Source organism: Salmo salar, chromosome ssa10 (genome assembly GCF_905237065.1).
Source record: "Salmo salar chromosome ssa10, Ssal_v3.1, whole genome shotgun sequence".
In the NCBI taxonomy this organism is placed as follows: Eukaryota; Metazoa; Chordata; class Actinopteri; order Salmoniformes; family Salmonidae; genus Salmo; species Salmo salar.
The window spans coordinates 104,994,180-105,006,781 of NC_059451.1; the positions used below are offsets into that span (position 1 = coordinate 104,994,180).

Here is a 12,602-nt window from a genome sequence, read left to right on the forward strand (position 1 = left end):
CATTCCCTACTTTTGACCAGGGATTTATGGGCTCTGGTCAAAAGCAGTGCACTATATGGGGAATAGGGTGCCATTTGAGATGAAACTTCTGTGTCTGGCCATCTCTGTGCTGCTGCTGCCCAGTCATTTCAGTTTATTTACATTCTATTGCCCCCATTTGAATGCCCGGGCCCCAAGAGTCCCTTAGAAGTAGGTGCTTTGGAAACAGACACACACACACGGCCTCCTTTTCTCCACCGCATCCGGCGGGGTTGCCATGGTAATGGTCACTTATGGTTATTGATAGGGATAGAGGCGTATATGTTCAAACAAGAGATGTGGCTTTAGGGGATTGTTAATACACAAATGCAATGACTGTCGGTTTGCATTGTCTTCAAATAGCTGGGAACAAAGAGAGAGAGAGTGGGGGAGGGAAGATCTGTGCTCTCTGCAAACAAAAGCAAACAGTAGATAATCTCTCTGTGATAAAACTATTAAACTCAGCAAAAAAAGAAACATCCCTTTTTCAGGACCCTGTCTTTCAAAGATAATTCGTAAAAATTCTAATAACTTCACAGATCTTCATTGTAAAGGGTTTAAACACTGTTTCCCATGCTTGTTCAATGAAACATAAACAATTAATGAACATGCACCTGTGGAAAGGTCGTTAAGACACAAACAGCTTACAGACGGTAGGCAATTAAGGTCACAGTTATGAAAACTTAGGACACTAAAGAGGCCTTTCTACTGACTCTGAAAGACACCAAAAGAAAGATGCCCAGGGTCCCTGCTCATCTGCGTGAATGTGCGTTAGGCATGCTGCAAGGAGGCATGGGGACTGCAGATGTGTCCAGGGCAATAAATTGCAATGTCCGTACTGTGAGACGCCTAAGACGGCGCTACAGGGAGACAGAACGGGCAGCTGATCGTCCTCGCAGTGGCAGACCACGTATAACAACACCTGCACAGGATCGGTACATCCGAACATCACACCTGCGGGACAGGTACAGGATGGCAACAACAACTGCCTGAGTTACACCAGGAACGCACAATCCCTCCATCAGTGCTCAGACTGTCCGCAATAGGCTGAGAGAGGCTGGACTGAGGGCTTGTATGCCTGTTGTAAGGCAGGTCCTCACTTGGAGGTGGAGGGTCCGTCATGGTCTGGGGCGGTGTGTCACAGCATCATCGGACTGAGCTTGTTGTCATTGCAGGCCATCTCAACGCTGTGCGTAACAGGGAAGACATCCTCCTCCCTCATGTGGTACCCTTCCTGCAGGCTCATCCTGACATGACCCTCCTGCATGACAATGCCACCAGCCATACTGCTCGTTCTGTGCATGATTTCCTGCAAGACAGGAATGTCAGTGTTCTGCCATTGCCAGTGAAGAGCCCGGATCTCAATCCCATTGAGCATGTCTGGGACCTGTTGGATCGGAGGGTGAGGGCTAGGGCCATTCCCCCCAGAAATGTCCAGGAACTTGCAGGTGCCTTGGTGGAAGAGTGGGGTAACATCTAACAGCAAGAACTGGCAAATCTGGTGCAGTCCATGAGGAGGTGATGCACTGCAGTACTTAATGCAGCTGGTTTCCACACCAGATACTGACTGTTACTTTTGATTTTGACACCCCCCCTTGTTCAGGGACACATTATTCAATTTATGTTAGTCACATGTCTGTGGAACTAGTTTAGTTTATGTCTCAATTGTTGAATCTTATGTTCATACAAATATATACACATGTTAAGTTTGCTGAAAATAAACACAGTTGACAGTGAGGACGGTTCTTTTTTTGATGAGTTTATATCACAACTGGCTAATTCTAATCTTCTCCATCAATCTACAAACCAATAATTATGTGAAAGATATGACCTCGATGTAAAAAATAATACAAAGCTAAGTGCAACAATGAGAGTATGAGACAATGAAAGGAAACAAAACACTTCAGCCAGCCTTTTGATTTTACTTGGGGTAGTCGTGGCATTGGCCAAATTGTTAATTGGTTTGACTAATTGCAGAATGGAAATGTTGGAAGGAAATGTTTTGTGTTCTTATCACCTGGAGAGAGGTCAGGGCAGAGAGCAGAGAGAGAGAAAGAGAGAAACATTCATTAGCTCGTCAACACAGGTTGGTTGGCGGTTCAGGTTAGCTGCCCAGCACCCTTAAACCAACCTCTTGGCAGACAGACCCAACGCCTGAATGCAAAACTATGAAGCTAATGATTTGAATGACAATGAACAAAAAACAAAACCACCTGGCTGGCATACAAATAACACTTCCCATTTTCATATCAGCTCACACAGCAACACACAGTGATGGGTTATAACACAGTGAGGGGTATCAGTCCCTGAAGCACAGTGGAAATGGAGAGGAGAGCCTGTCTGGGGTAGGAGGAAGTAGGAACCGAGGCAAACTGAGTTTAGGTTAAGCCAGAGAGAGGGAGGGAAAAGGGGGAGCCCCTTTTCTGCCCAAAATCTGTCCACGTTAAGCAGATTCCACCTGGCTACCCCTACCCCGATCAACAGCCCTCCACCCCCCACAGCAACTCGCCCAAGCCTCCCCCACTTCTCCTTCTCCCAAATCCAAATAGCTGATGTTCTGAAAGACCTGGAAAATCTGGACCCATAGAAATCAGCCGGGCTAGACAATATGGATATCTCTTTCTAAAATTATCTGCCGAAATTGTTGCAACCCCTATTACTAGTCTGTTCAACCTCTCTTCGTATCGTCTGAGATTCCCATAGATTGGAAGGCTGCCGCGGTCAACCCCCTCTTCAACGGGGGAGACACTCTAGACCCAAACTGCTAAAGACTATCTATTCTACCCTGCCTTTCTAAGGTCTTCGAAAGCCAAGTTAACAAACAGATTACCGACCATTTCGAATCCCACCGTACCTTCTCCGCTATGCAATCTGGTTTCAGAGCTGGTCATGGGTGCACCTCAGCCACGCTCAAGATCCTAAACGATATCATAACCACCATCGATAAGACACATTACTGTGCAGCCGTATTCATCGACCTGGCTAAGGCTTTCGACTCTGTCAATCACAACATTCTCATTGGCAGACTCAACAGCCTTGGTTTCTCAAATGATTGCCTCGCCTGGTTCACCAACTACTTCTCTGATAGAGTTCAGTGTGTCAAATCGGAGGGCCTGTTGTCCGGACCTCTGGCAGTCTCAATGGGGGTGCCACAGGGTTCAATTCACGGGACAACTCTCTTCTCTGTATACATCAATGATGTCGCTCTTGCTGCTGGTGATTCTCTGATTCACCTCTACGCAGACGACACCAATCTGTATACCTCTGGCCCTTCTTTGGACACTGTGTTAACTAACCTCCAGACGAGTTCAATGCCATACAACGATCCTTCCGTGGCCTCCAACTGCTCTTAAATGCAAGTCCAACTAAATGCATGCTCTTCAACCGATCGCTGCCTGCACCTGCCCGCCCGTCCAGCATCACTACTCTGGACGGTTCTGACTTAGAATATGTGGACAACTACAAATACCTAGGTGTCTGGTTAGACTGTAACCTCTCCTTCCAGACTCACATTAAGCATCTCTAATCCAAAATGAAATCTAGAATCGGCTTCCTATTTCGCAACAAAGCATCCTTCGCTCATGCTGCCAAACATACCGTCGTAAAACTGACCATCCTACCGATCCTCGACTTCGGCGATGTCATTTACAAAATAGCCTCCAACACTCTACTCAACAAATTGGATGCAGTCTATCACAGTGCCATCCGTTTTGTCACCAAAGCCCCATATACTACCCACCACTGCGACCTGTACGCTCTCATTGGCTGGCCCTCACTTCATACTCGTCGCCAAACCCACTGGCTCCAGGTCATCTACAAGTCTCTGCTAGGTAAACCTTGTCTCCGCTCACTGGTCACCTTAGCAGCATCCATAGCACGCGCTCCAGCAGGTATATCTCACTGGTCACCCCCAAAGCCAATTCTTCCTTTGGCTGGCTCTCCTTCCAGTTCTCTGCTGCCAATGACTGGAACGAACTGCAAAAATCTCTGAAGCTGGAGACTCTTACCTCCCTCACTAGCTTTAAGCACCAGCTGTCAGAGCAGCTCACAGATCACTGCACCTGTACATAGCTCATCTGTAAATAGCCCATCCAATCTACCTCATCCCCATACTGTATTTATTTATTTATTTATTTATCTTGCTCCTTTGCACCCCAGTATCTCTACTTGCACATTCATCTTCTGCACATTCTACCATTCCAGTGTTTAACTGCTATGTTGTAATTACTTTGCCACCATGGCCTATTTATAGCCCTACCTCCCGTATCCTACCTCATTTGCACATACTGTATATAGATTTTTCTGCTGTATTATTGATTGTATGTTTGTTTATTCCATGTGTAACTCTGTGTTGTATGTGTCGAACTGCTTTGCTTTATCTTGGCCAGGTCGCAGTTGTAAATGAGAACTTGTTCTCAACTAGCCTACCTGGTTAAATAAAGGTGAAATAAAAAAAATAAAGCAGATGAGGTGTTTTTATATTGGGGCAATGAAAGACTGTCAAATTTAGTCAAGATAAGCATGAATTGCTATTTTGATACATGAGGCTTATTTGATCTAACAGAAGTTTCATAATGCTTAAGTTATTACAAGTGTACTGATATAAGTGTGATGCATGTGACATCTCGGCAAATGAGAAGAAAAACATTTATGTAGGAGTTGTCCCTGTTGAAATTCAAAATGGTTTATGCATATTCATGAGGCTAGCATAGCATCTCACTCTCCACTGAACACAGGCTGTTGATGTCAACACCCCTCATCGAATATGTATCCACTAATCCAAAGAGAGAAATATACAGGAGCTTGACAGCCTGCCATTCTGCTCTTTTGAAAACTAATCCCATTGTTAGAGTGGAGACATATAGTGCCTTCAGAAAGTATTCCCACTCCTTGACTTTTCCACATTTTACAGCCTGAATTTAAAATGGATTAAATTGGCCATTACTAGGCTACTAACAATACCCCATAATGTCAAAGTGTAATTATGTTGTTAGAAATGTTTACATATTTGTTAAAAATGAAAAGCTGAAATGTCTTCAGTAAATACAGTACCAGTCAAAAGTTTGGACACACCTACTCATTCAATGTTTTTTCTTTATTTTTTACTATTTCCTACATTGTAGAATAATAGTGAAGACATCAAAACTATGAAATAACACATATGGAATCATGTAGTAACCAAAAAAGTGTTGAACAAATCAAAATATATTTTATATTTGAGATTCTTCAAAGTAGCCACCCTTTGCCTTGATGACAGCTTTGCACACTCTTGGCATTCTCTCAACCAGCTTCATGAGGTAGTCACCTGTTAATTTGTGGAATTTCCTTCCTTCTTAATGCGTTTGAGCCAATCAGTTGTGTTGTGACAAGGTAGGGGTGGTATACAGAAGATAGCCCTATTTGGTTAAAGACCAAATCCATAGTATGGCAAGAACAGCAAAGAGAAATGACAATCCATCATTACTTTAAGACATGGTCAGTCAATGCAGAAAATTTCAAGAACTTTGAAAGTTTCTTCAAGAGCAGTCGCAAAAACCATCAAGCGCAATGATAAAACTGGCTCTCATGAGCACCGCCACAGGAAAGGAAGTTCATTAGAGTTACCAGACTCATAAATTGCAGCCAAAATAAATGCTTCACAGAGTTCAAGTAACAGACACATCTCAACATCAACTTTTTAGAGGAGACGTGAATCAGGCCTTCATTTATTTATATTTTTATTTTATTTAACCTTTTGCCTCCTGCGGGGATGGGGGCTGGGATTAAAAATAAATTACTTAAAAATATAGGATAAATCACACATCACGACAAGTGAGACAACACTACATAAAGAGAGACCTAAGATGACAACATAGCATGGTAGCAACACAACATGGCAGCAGCACAACATGGTAGCAGCACACAACAGGGTTTAAACATTGTTGGGCACAGACAACAACACAAAGGTAGAGAACAATACATCACGCAAAGCAGCCACAACTGTCAGTAAGTGTCCATGATTGAGTCTTTGAATGAAGAGATTGAGGTAACTGTCCAGTTTGAGTGTTTGTTGCAGCTTGTTCCAGTCGCCAGCTGCAGCGAACTGAAAAGACGAGCGATCCAGGGATGTGTGTGCTTTGGGGACCTTTAACAGAATGTGACTTGCAGAACGGGTGTTGTATGTGGAGGATGAGGGCTACAGTAGATATCTCAATAATAAGCAACAACGAGTGGGTCTTGCAACAGGTATTCAGAGATGACCAGTTTACAGAAGAGTATAGAGTGCAGTGATGTGTCCTATAAGGAGCATTGATGGCAAATCTGATGGCCGAATGGTAAAAAACATCTAGCCGCTCGAGAGCACCCTTACCTGCCGATCTATAAATTACGTCTCCCATAATCTAGCATGGGTAGGATGGTCATCTGAATCAGTGTTAGTTTGGCAGCTTGGGTGAAAGAGGAGTGATTACGATAGAGGAAACCAAGTCAAGATTGAACTTTAGCCTGCAGCTTTGATATGTGCTGAGAGAAGGACAGTGTACTGTATAGCCATACTCCGAAGTACTTGTATGAGGTGACTACCTCAAGCTCTAAACCCTCAGAGGTAGTAATCACACCTGTGGGGAGAGGGGCATTCTTCTTACCAAACCACATGACCTTTGTTTTGGAGGTGTTCAGAACAAGGTTAACCTGTTAGGGCTAGGGGGCAGTATTGACACGGCTGGATAAAAAAACATACCCAATTTAATCTGGTTACCACTCCTACCCAGTAACTAGAATATGCATATACTTATTACATATGGATAGAAAACACCCTAAATTTTCTAAAACTGTTTGAATGGTGTCTGTGAGTATAACAGAACTCATTTGGCAGGCAAAACCCTGAGACATTTTCTGACAGGAAGTGGATACCTGATGTGTTGTATTACCTTTAAACCTATCCCATTGAAAAACACAGGGGCTGAGGAATATTTTGGCACTTCCTATTGCTTCCACTAGATGTCACCAGCCTTTACAAAGTGTTTTGAGTCTTCTGGAGGGAGATCTGACCGAACAAGAGCCATGGAACGATGATGGCCCATTAGACACCTGGCGCGCGAGTTCATGTTGGGTACCCTCGTTCCAATACGTTATAAAAGAGTATGCATTCGTCCACCTTGAATATTGTTCATGTTCTGGTTAAAAAAGGCCCTAATGATTTATGCTATACAACGTTTGACATGTTTGAACGAACGTAAATATATTTTTTCCCCTCGTTCATGACGAGAAGTCCGGCTGGCTTAGATCATGTGCTAACAAGACGGAGATTTTTGGACATAAATGATGAGCTTTTTTGAACAAAACTACATTCGTTATGGACCTGTGATACCTGGAAGTGACATCTGATGAAGAGAATCAAAGGTAATGGATTATTTACCTATTATTTTCGATTTTAGATCTCCCCAACATGACGTCTAGTCTGTATCGCGAAGCGTATTTTTCTGGGCGCAGTGCTCAGATTATTGCAAAGTGTGATTTCCCAGTAAGGTTATTTTTAAATCTGGCAAGTTGATTGCGTTCAAGAGATGTAAATCTATAATTCTTTAAATAACAATATAATATTTTACCAATGTTTTCTAATTTTAATTATTTAATTTGTGACGCTGACTTGACTGCCGGTTATTGGAGGGAAACGATTTCCTCAACATCAATGCCATAGTAAAACGCTGTTTTTGGATATAAATATGAACTTGATAGAACTAAAAATGCATGCATTGTCTAACATAATGTCCTAGGAGTGTCATCTGATGGAGATTGTAAAAGGTTAGTGCATCATTTTAGCTGGTTTTATGGTTTTGGTGACCCTGTCTTTGAATTGACAAAACATTACACACAACTCTTGTAAATGTACTGTCCTAACAAACTCTAAATTTATGCTTTCGCCGTAAAACCTTTTTGAAATCGTAAAACGTGGTTAGATTAAGGAGATGTTTATCTTTCAAAGGGTGTAAAATAGTTGTATGTTTGAAAAATTTGAATTTTGACATTTATTTGGATTCAAATTTGCCGCTCTTGAAATGCACCTGCTGTTGATGGAGTGCACCACGGGTGGCACGCTAGCGTCCCACCTAGCCCATAGAGGTTAAGGGCAGAGAAAGCTTGTTGGACTAAGAAAGCTTTGTTGTAGAGTGTTATACACAAAATCCGGGGAGGGGCCAGTTGAGTATAAGACTGTATCATCTGCATATAAATGGATGAGAGAGTTTTGTACTGCCTGAGCTATGTTGCTGATGTAAATTGAGAAGAGCATGGGGCCTAGGATCGAGCCTTGGGGTACACCCTTGGTGACAGGCAGTGGCTGAGACAACAGATGCTCTGACTTTATACACTGCACTTTTTGAGGTAGTTAGCAAACCAGCCCAAAGACCCCTCAGAGACACCAATACTGCTTAGTCAGCCCACAAGAGTGGAATGGTCTACCGTATCAAAAGCTTTGGCCAAGTCAATAACAGTAGCAGCACAACATTGCTTAGAATCAAGGGCAATGGTGACATCATTGAGGACCTTTAAGGTTGCAGTGATACATCCATAACCTGAGCGGAAACCAGACTGCATACCAGAGAGAATAACATAGACATTAAGAAAGCCAGTCAGTTGATTATTGACAAGTTTTTCCAACACTTGATAAACAGGGCAAAATAGAAATTGGCCTATAACAGTTAGGATCAGCTTGATCTCCCCTTTAAATACATGACTAACTGTGGCTGCCTTCCAAGCAATGAGAACCTCTCAGAGAGGAGAGACAGGTTAAAAAGGTCAGAGATAGGCTTGATGATTATAGGGGCAGCAACCTTAACCTCTTTGGGATAGGGGGCGGTATTTTGACGTCCGGATGAATAGCGTGCCCAAAGTAAACTGCCTGCTACTCAGGCCCAGAAGCTAGGATATGCATAGATAGATTATAGATTTGGATAGAAAACACTCTAAAGTTTCTAAAACTGTTAAAATAATGTCTGTGAGTATAACAACTGAAATGGTAGGCGAAACCCCGAGGACAAACCATCAACAACCATTTATTTTTAGCAAACCACTGATTTCAATGGCTGGCACTTTTATAATAGGGCAAAATCGTCCCCGATTGCAGTTCCTAGGGCTTCCACTAGCTGTCAACAATCTTTAGAAAGAGTTTCAGGCTGGTTTTTGGAAAAATGAGGGAGAAGTTGTAGTTTTTCTTAGTGGCACCCATTTTGGCTGTAGTGTTTCCAAACGCATGGCCGAGAGAGCACGTTCTTTTTGTTTATCTCTGGTAAAGACAATAACGATTCTCTGTCTGAAATTGTATTGTTTATTTGCGTATTAGGGTACCTAAGGTTTGATTATAAACGTTGATTGACTTGTTTGGATAAGTTTATTGGTAACGTTTGGGATTCATTTTGAAGGAGGGAAACCGAGTGGATTTTTGATTGAAGCGCACCAGCTAAACTGAGTTTTTATGGATATAAAGGACTTTATTGAACAAAAGGACCATTTGTAATGTAACTGGGACCTTTTGGAGTGCCAACAGAAGAAGATCTTCAAAGGTAAGGCATATATTATATCGCTATTTCTGACTTTCGTGTCACAATTCCCTGGTTGAAAATGATTTGTTATGCATTTGTGTGCTAGGCGCTGTCCTCAGATAATCGCATGGTTTGCTTTCGCCGTAAAGCCTTTTTGAAATCTGACACGGCGGCTGGATTAACAACAAGTTAAGCTTTATTTTGATGTATTGCACTTGTGATTTCATGAAAGTTAAATATTTATAGTAATTTAATTTGAATTTCGCGCTCTGCAATTTCACAGGATGTTAGCAGATGGGACGCTAGCGTCCCAATGATCCGCAAGAAGTTAAAGAAGAAAGGGTTTTTGGGGTCAAGTTTAAGGAGCTCCTTTAGCACCTTGGACTCAGTGACCGCCTGCAGGGAGAAACTTTGTAGCGGGATAGGGGAAAAGTGGGAGGAGCATCGGGGCTAGTCGCATTAGAAGTGGTGGGAGATTAAGAAATGTTGGATGGGCAAGGAGGCATGCCTGAGTCAAATAGGAATCCTGACTTAATGAAGTGGTGATTAAAGAGCTCAGCCATATGCTTCTTGTCAGTAACAACCACATCATCAACTTTAAAGGACATGGGAAGCTGTGAGGAGGAGGGTTTATTCTCCTGGTCTTTAACTGTTTTCCAAAACTTCTTGGGGTTAGACCCACAGAGAGAGAACTGCTCCTTAAAGTAACTAACTTTGGCCTTACGGATAGCCTAAGTGCACTTATTTCTCATTTGCTTGAACGAGAGCCAGTCAGGCTGAGTATGCATGTGCCGAGCCTTTCGCCTAATGCAATTCTTGAGGTGGAGTAACTCTGCAAGATCACGGTCGAACCAGGGGTTGAACCTATTTTTAATTCTCATTTTCTTTATGGGGGTGTGTTTGTTAAGAATATCACTGAAGATATCAAAAATGAAGGTCCAAGCTTCTTCAACAGAGGGTATCAAGCTGATTCTATACCAATTTACAGAGGCCAGGTCCTGAAGGAAGGCTTGCTCATTAAAGTTTTTTAGCAAGCATCTATGACATATCAGGATAGGACGTTTCACGGAGCAGCCAGTACGAATACAGGCTGTAAAACAGTGGCATTACAGGTCATTACAGAAAACACCAGACTGGTACCGATCAGGATTATTTGGGAGGATAACATCGAGGAGAGTAGCCTTTTCTGGGTGTTTGGAGTCATACCTTGTGGGATTGGTAATAATCTGAGAAAGATTTGGGGAGTCCCATTGCTTTAGGTCTAGGTCACCTAGCAGTTTAGGTCACCTAGCAGGACAAATTCAGACTTAGTGTAAGGGGCCAGGAGAGTGCTTAGTGCAGGTAGGGTACAGGCCGGTGCTGATGGAGAACGATAACACCCCGCAACAATCAACGAAGAGCTATTCGAAAGTTTATGCTTAAAACCAGCAAATCAAATTGTTTGGGGACAGACTTTGGGGAGACAACCGAGGACTGAAGGTGGTCGAATTGCTGCAAAGAAACCACTACTAAAGGACACCAATAAGAAGAAGAGACTTGCTTGGGCCAACAAACACGAGCAATGGACATTAGACCGGTGTAAATCTGTCCTTTGGTCTGATTAGTCCAAATTTTTGATTTTTGGTTCTAACCACAGTGTCTTTGTGAGACGCATTGTAGGTGAACGGATGATCTCCACATGTGTGGTTCCCACCGTGAAGCATGGAGGAAGAGGTGTGATGGTGTGGGGGTGCTTTTCTGGTGACACTGTCAGTGATTTATTTAGAATTCAAGGCACACTTAACCAGCATGGCTACCACAGCCTTCAACAGCGATACGCCATCCCATCTGGTTTGCGCTTAGTGGGACTATCATTTGTTTTTCAACAGGACAATGACCCAACACACCTCCAGGCTGTGTAAGGGCTATTTGACCAAGAAGGAGAGTGATGGAGTGCTGCATCAGATGACCTGTCTCCACAATCACCTGACCTCAACCCAAATGAGATGGTTTGGGATGAGGTGGACCCCCGAGATGAAGGAAAAGCAACCAATAAGTGCTCAGTATATGTGGGAACTCCTTCAAGACTTTTGGAAAAGCATTCCAGTTGAAGCTGGTTTAGAGAATGCCAAGAGTGTGCAAAGCTGCAATTAAGGCAAAGGGTGGCTACTTTGAAGAATCTAAATATAAAATATATTTGGATTTGTTTAGCAATTTTTACTACATGATTCCATGTGTTATTTCAAAGTTTAGATGTCTTCACTATTATTCTACAATAGTAAAAATAAAGAAAAACCCTTGAATGAGTAGATGTGTCCAAACTTTTGACTGGTACTGTAAATCTGCATGAAAATCTATGGCAAGACTTGAAAATGTTTTTCTAGCAATGATCAACAAGCAATTTGACAGAGATAGAATAATGGGCAAATATTGTTTGAGTTTATTTTTATTGTTACATGAACAGTGCACATTAATCAACGTTTCTGTAAAAGTGCTGGTTTTAGCCAGCCAACTAATTTTCTACTGCAGTCCCTGGGCAGGTTATTCAATCCAGGTGTGCAAAGCTCCTAGAGACTTACCCAGAAAGACTCACAACTGTAAACGCTGCCAAAGGTGATTCTAATATGTATTGACTCAGGGGTGTGTGAACTTATGTAAATTAGATATTTCTCTATTTCATTTTCAATACATTTGCAAAAAATTCTAAAAACATTATGGGGTATTGTGTGTAGATGGATGAGATGTTTTATTTATTTCATCCATTTTGAATTCAGGCTGTAACACAATATGTGGAATAAGTAAAGGGGTATGAATACTTTCTGAAGGCACTGTAAGTATCGCATCATTATATCCATATCTCTGGTTAAGCTCAGGGTACAGACACAACCATAACAGTCCATTTAGTAATATATGATTAAATATATTTCAGTACTACAGAAGCCAGAACACAGAGAGCTCTTTGACAGAGAACCTGAGGAAAAATACATTAGCATATCAGAGGAGCTGCTGTGGCTTCTTCACTGGGGTGGGATCGAGAGGGAGAGAGAGAGGAGGGACCCGAAGGTCCCAGATAATAATACAATTAGA

The 12,602-nt window shown here is 42.4% G+C and overlaps 1 protein-coding gene across 2 annotated transcripts in view; it reads right to left on the minus strand.

The window, feature by feature from the left end:
* The window catches only part of LOC106561393 (thromboxane-A synthase), a 133,223-nt gene that overhangs the window by 15,612 nt on the left and 105,009 nt on the right, over positions 1–12,602 (minus strand). The window lies entirely within an intron of this gene.